The 7,564-nt window shown below is 30.2% G+C and overlaps 1 pseudogene; it reads right to left on the bottom strand.

The window, feature by feature from the left end:
• Positions 1 to 712: 712 nt before the first annotated feature.
• LOC132059066 (protein TWIN SISTER of FT-like) lies at positions 713 to 4,775 on the bottom strand (annotated as a pseudogene).
• Positions 4,776 to 7,564: the final 2,789 nt, after the last annotated feature.

Raw genomic sequence — 7,564 nt, 5'->3', positions numbered from 1 at the left:
TTTATTTATTTAATGAATGGTTTGGTGCCAAAATTTATTTTTTGGGTTAAAAAAGTTCCGGACTCTTAGTTATATTGATTTTTGCATCAGTTGGAAAACCTGAGTTCTCCGTATCATGTACTCCTTCGGTCATAATTATATAACGCATTTTTTTAATTTGTTCCAAAAATACGATACCTTTTTCTATTTGAAAAGATTTTAATTTTAAATTTCTCATTTTACCCTTAATGAAATATAATTTATAGATACACAAATATTGATAACTTGTTTTAGACCACAAGTTCCAATTTTTTTTTTTTTTTTTACTTTCTTAAATTATTATCTAATGAACTAACACCATGTAACAAAATTGACATTGATTAATGTAAGGTTGTAAATTGTAATACTATAAGAGAGAAGAAACTTTACTCTTTTCTTTTTCTGCTGTTCTATATATGTATATATGCAGTCACCGATTCTTTTTAGGATAACTGAAATTACACAAGATGACTACTACGACCTATATAGTTATCAATACTTGTATGCTATTGTTGTTTCTGATTATTTATAATGCATGCTTTTAATTATTTCTTGAATACAAATACTTCATAGTTGCATGCATGGATAATACTGACTAGTAAGATTCTATCAAGTTCTTCAAAATATCAATTGCATGTCAAATTCTTCAAGGATTCGACATGAGATTCGGAGAATCCGAAAAACATATGCAAGATTATGCTCGACGACCACCGCACCATTTTCTCTTTGACAATTGAAATAAACAAGAAGAACGGGTAATTCAAGATTATAGATCTTTGCAAATCTCTTGTATTGAAATTTTCGACGATTTTAGCACGGACAGATTCTCGACGCAATTGACGAAATAGCACAAGAACAAGTCGATGTATTCCCATTGTTGGTTGTGGGCACTCATAAGATACAACTTCATTGCCTAGAAGCACAATAAACAATCAAATATATAAAGGGTAAAGTTCAAAAATAGCCTTTTTCCGGAACTATTATTGAAAAACAATCACATATTCCAAAGTCATTGAAGAATAGTTAGAGCCAGTTTGGAAAGCCACCTGGTAATTGGAATTGGTGTAATTACTACCCTAGTAATTACACAGCCTTGTAATTACACAATATTGTAATTACAATGACCTGTTTGTTTGTCATAATGTAATTACGCAAAATTACAAGTGTCTTTGCTTGCACAAGTGTAATTACACGCTAGTTTAATTTAAAAATAACATTTGATTATAAAAAATTTAAAATTAATATTTAAAAAATATGTGCCTTTATAAATGATATTAAATTAGTTATTTAATAATACATTGTTTCTTGAAAATATGTCAATTAATAATCATATATTTGTAACTAATATTGTAAAAAATAATTGATATATAATTTCAAATTAATAATATTTTTATTTTAATTGATTATAAAACTTAAAAGCATACCTTTTTTATGAGAACATCATATTGGATGTTTGACAAAAAAAAAAAGAATATTTATAAATATAATGCCATAACATTATTCAAATGTTTGACAAAAAAGGATATCAACTGTAAGTGAAAAATAAACAGCATGCAATGTGAAATAACAAGTCAACAGTACTGAAGCAAATATTTTTAAAATCGAAAATATAACCCAAATTCAAAATCCAAAATAAAAATTTAACATAATCCTCTTATGTCAAATTCCAACGTTACATAAGTAAGTTTCAATGTAACATAAGTAAATACTCTTATAATTCAAAAGAAAAGGGAAAATATAGGTCTATAAATCTCATTCACAACGAAATTTATTTTAATAACGTCATTTATTACATGCCAAGTTTGTTAATGACTCATTCTTTTTCTAATATTAAGAGAGCATGCCAAAAATTTGAATATTAACACGGTTATGCTAAATGAATAAAATAAAAAACTAAAAAAAATACGAGAAATTATATGGAACCATAAGAAGTAAAGGTTGGAATGAGGTATAATATTTAAATGAAATATAAATACTATAAAAATAAAAATAACTAAAAAGTAAAAATAAAAAAAAATTAAATAATAGAAATAAAAATAAATCAAAAAAGAGAAGAAATTAAAATAAAATAAAAATAAATTAAATAAAAGAAATAAAAAGAAATTAAAAAATAAAAGAAATTAAAATAAAATTAAAAAGAAATAAATTAAAAGTGCAAACCGTAATTACAGGGTGTAATTACATCCAATTCTCACTCTCTTTGAGAATTGGAGAGTGTAATTACACCCTCTCAATTACACCCAATTCCCACCTAACTCATGTAATTACCTGTCAAACAACAGTCAAATCGCAATTTAATTACACCCAATTACACCCAATTCCAATTACCTGGGTGGCTTTCCAAACAGGCCCTTAATTTTTGAAAGAGATTTTAACATATTTGGCCATTCAGTCAAAACTAATTACATCTGCTAGTTATATACACACACACACTAATTATGTATAAAATGTGTATATTATTACATTAATTAAAAAAAAAAAAAAAAAAAAAAAGAGCACATTTACAACTATTAGTTTGGGAGTCGGCTATAATGTGTGAAAATCCCTTTTTGGAATCCATGATACTTAAATCATGACAGTATCCTGGACTTTTTACTTGTTTAAGTTTGAAATTTATGACAAAATTTCGCTATCAAGTGATTACTTTGCAATTTCAACCACGAGCTATTTTTCAAAAAGCGATTTGAGAAGTGACTAGCCCGTACAATTTTTACATATACAAAAGCTACATCACATTCAAATATTCTGTTTAAGTTTTGAGGGATTTAACACTCAATGTTGGATTCTCTTTTTTCACCTTTAGCTCTCAAGGGAGAAAAGAAAATACTTTTGAGTTTAAGTTCTAGTTACTGATTGTGCTAAATTATATTTCGAAATTTATTTACATAATCAGATTATTTATTAGGTAATTACGGATAAATCACTTGATAAATATTAAATAATAGTAATATGTAAAAAAAAGAAAAATGTACTGAAAGTGCGGACAAACTAGTACTATATGAATTAGGATACAGTACTTACCAAAGCTTACTCCTGTGGTTGCTGGGATATCAGTGACCATCCTAACAAAATTAATCAGAGAACAAGTTATAACTGTGTTACTTGAATAATGATTCTATATTTCATAGAAATGCAATTAATAATTAAAAGTTGAAGGGGTGAATTCGAGACTTATTAAGGATGGAAGGGTAGTTACCATCCACTTACCATGTGGCGTATGTAAGATTAGACAAAACAATTTAACTCATAATCTTTTGATTGCCAAGACATAAGTTTAAGGTGGTAAAAAAATATTAAATCGTTAAATAAATAAAGCAGTATTACGAATCGATAACTTTTAAAATATTATGGATTCAACACTAAGAATCTAAAAGATTTAACCCATATGCTTTAAATTTTGATCCGCTTATACTGTGTACTTAAAATCTAATCCTTTTTGCTATATATATCACCATTTCGACCAAGATACTAAATCCAAATAGAATTGTTGCGTATATTCGAGGATAAATAGATAATTGATATCATACGTATAACATTTAGGGAAAAGTATATATCACAAAAGTATCTCTTATTGATACTTTAGTTGTTGGAATTCAGTAGAATCGGTGTATCCAAAAAATTAATTAACTTTACTAGTATAGCTAGAGTACTTTAAGTCGGTTCTTATCACATGACAAAATTGAATAATGCCACCACACAAATCTGATAGTTTGCTACAAATTAGACACCAATCTGATAGTTTGCTACAAATTAGACACCTGTAATATTATTCTTAGCTAATTTTTTATTTTATTTTTTAAAACGAACTTACCAGTGTAAATAATTCTCTTGTGGTATGGGGTTAAGCTTGGAGTTGGAGCATCAGGATCCACCATAACCTACACAAACATGAGCAGGAAAATTCCTTTCATACACCCCTTGTAAAACGTTCAAGATTAAGGTAAAACAGATGATGACTTAAGTCTCTGCTTTAGAAAACATTTTTCATGAGAGTCACTTATTGATGTTTGCTAGAAAATATTTTTAAGATGCAAACTTGGATTTCGCCATCAAAAGTGAGAAAATGACTTCACTCACTTGTAGATGCACAAAAATCATTTCACTCGTGACTATCTTAACTTCTAATTTCTATATCATCCTAACACCAACCATACTTATGATGTTATTGATATCAACCTTCATCGGAACAATTATCTGATTTTTGTTAATATTGTTATCATCATAAATATATGTTTTCATTCACCTACCAAACTCCCAATATTTTACTTTCAAATCTCAAAATATTTTTCAAGGAAAAGATTTACCTCATTTAACAACTTATTAACTTTTTTGATGAAATGATCACACGCTTTAACTTAGCATCAAAGCAAATAGATATGATGGATTCAAACCTCACTACCGCTCATTATAGAAAAAGTATTTTCACGATATGTGTACAAAATGAACAATAAAATTTTGTATATCAAAGCTATAGCTAGCTAGTGCAATATAGCAAAAACGATAGTGAGATTGTGTGTGTGTGTATATATATATGAGAGAGAGTATACCAGAGTGTAAAAAGTGCGAAGATCATCCCCTCCAACTTCGACCCTTGGTTGGTTGATAACCATAGAAGGCCTCAAATCACATCCATTTTTAACATCCCTATTGTTATAAACAACTCTTAGGCTAATGGACCTTGTGAATGGATCCAATACATCACCTATCACTCCAGCAAGTTCCAACGTATCTCTTCCTCTTTGCATGATGAATAATTGATGAACACTATACAAAGAGTCATTGATCATGAGCTAGCTAGAAGGGTATTTATACACGATAGTTATTTATACAAGAATCTAAGTTAACCTCTTTTTTTTCCTTTCTCCAACTTGATGATAGCCCTTTTGCTTGGTACTTTGATCCACTTGCAAATTCAAAGGAGAAACAGAATCTTGTATCAATTCCACACGTTTGACGTCAGCCTATAGCCACAGAATGGCATGCATACTATTTAATAATTAAGCAATCCCTTTATTTACTTGCATTATCTGTGCCTCGTAGTTTATCAATCCATATCTCTAAGGAATTTCACATAAACACACGAGTTTATAAAAGTTGTGAAGGAAAATTTTATTGATAGGCTCTACGAATGCTAAAATATCTCTTATTCTTTCTTATTCTCTCTTGTTATGAAAATAGCTGTTAGACCCGTATTTATAATAGAAAATCTACTTTAACTCAAAACAGGAAAGCTCATTCCTATACTAATTTGACTATAAATCTTAACTAGACATGAATTTAAAATACCAAATCCTAACCAATTTTTATTTTCTACAATTTTGAATTATTATTTCCAACATTCTAAAGAATTCAAAATTGTATATCTCATCTTGATCCACTTGTCACCATCTTCAAACTACGGGTACACTTGTTCCAACTCATCATTAATTGGTAAGACTTTCTCTTCAACCGTCATTCACCATCTTCCACTTTTGTTGAAGCACTTGTCATCAACCCCGTTGATGCACTTGTCCTGCAACACCAAATTTGTTAAACGACTCGTCTCCAACCCCATTGATGCACTTGTCACTACTACCCAGCTCTTATCAAGACTTTGTCTTCAACCTTCTGACGCTTGTCAAGAACACCAAATTTTTGTTGGAAGACTTACTAACCTTGACAGTTGATGCCTGTCTGACACGGAATTTTGTCAAGCACTTGTCTTCAACCCCGTTGATGCACTTGTTCTATAACACCAAATTTTGTTGAAGCTTGTCTCCAACCCCGTTAGTGCACTTGTCACGAACCCTTTTTTTTAACCCACTTCTCCAGGTTTAGAAGATTGCTCCTTTTCTTTGTGCAAATTTGTTTTCTCTCGCAATATTTTTTTTGATCATTCTCGACGATTATTGTTCATGCATATCGTTCAGCCCGACGTTTGCCAACATATTCATTGGCGGACGGGGGCATATATCTATATAAACGCCCGCCGGCGGCCGAAGCTATTTGATTAACTTTACGGATCGTAGAAGCTCGATACCATTTGAAAATATTTTTATTGATATGTATTAATACGAATCTCTAAAATATACCTTTTTTGCTACTATAAAGAAAATAATTAATAAGACCCCCATTACAATAAGGAAACCTACTTTAACTCAAAATAGGAAAACCTATTTCTATAGTAATTTGACAATAAATCCTAACTAGACATGAATTTAAAATACCAAATCCTAACTAATTTTGATTTCCTACAATTTTGAATTATTATTTCCAACAAGTTGTAAGCGCAAATCCCCATATTCTTTTCTTCATGGACAATGCAAGAGTATGAATTATGTATATTAGTGATAATAAAATGATGCGTCGGACATAATTCAAATGCTCTTAAATCGTAAGATGAAGCGTGTTCACGTATATAAGGAGACAACTACATATTCTCTCAATTAATGTGGGAATAATAATCTAATACCCGGGCACGTTTCGGCCCAACTTGACGTGTGGATAACATAACGTGGGGACCCAATATCGAGTAAACCAAGATATGGATGAGTCCAGGTATGAAATCAATATAGCAAAATAAACATTGGGTCTAACTGAGGAAAGAACGACGGTGGTCTCTAGACCATCCAATGAAGAATAAGACATCAAAATTGAAGCGTTAATTGTGGGTACGGAGACGAAGGGCAGGAAGAGAAGCAGTCGAGGAACATTTAAAGCCCTTCGCTTCGCAGCAAGATAGTCTTTCGTGGCAAAATCAAGGATTTGATGCTTCTTGCTATCTATTTATTAACTATATAAATTCATTTTAGCCAAGTAATATATGTAAAAAAGCTAAACTATAAATTAAGGATTACTTTCCAAGACCATATTAGGAGACAACAATATGGAATAATCTAAAAATCATTGTTAAATCAATAGAGTTATAGTGGGTTCAATTGAAATACTCCCTAATAATAAATTTATTTGGCTTTTCGTTTTTTAAGTCAAATTTAATTAATTTCACCGTGCGTTTGAACATAGAATTTTTAAATTTTTTCGAAATAAAATTTACATATTCGAAAAACTTTAAAAAAAGTCTTATAAACACTAGTAATAAATAATTTAAAAGATTTAAAGTGCGTATGAAAAAAAAATTACGGTCAAAAACCAACTCATTCGACTCTCGAAAAACGAAATGTGTCAAACAATTCGGGACGAAGAGAGTAATCATTTTCGACATATATCACATAGAGTATGTGCGCGTGCATGCGTAAAACTCTGGAAAATACTATAAATATTAAATTTTGAACTCATATTCTTAAAAAGGTGCCCAAACTGTTGATTCCATTAGCATAAACCACAGACACTATATCTGGTATCAAATTCCGTATACATGATATTTTCAGAATTCATGGAACAAATTTAGTAAGGCTAGCTGGCTTTTTTTGATATGGAAAGAGACAGGAGAAGGAATATTGGCTATAATTGCGACACGTTTCTGGATGGACGATGTAATTGTTTTTTCGAGATGCATCTTTGGACCTCTCTTGCATCGTTAGAATGGTCCATATAATGCATGGTTGAC

The sequence above is a fragment of the Lycium ferocissimum genome, chromosome 6 (genome assembly GCF_029784015.1).
Source record: "Lycium ferocissimum isolate CSIRO_LF1 chromosome 6, AGI_CSIRO_Lferr_CH_V1, whole genome shotgun sequence".
Classification (NCBI taxonomy): Eukaryota; Viridiplantae; Streptophyta; class Magnoliopsida; order Solanales; family Solanaceae; genus Lycium; species Lycium ferocissimum.
The sequence above is the reverse complement of the archived record's forward strand: the minus strand, read 5'-3'. Positions and strand labels throughout refer to the sequence as shown.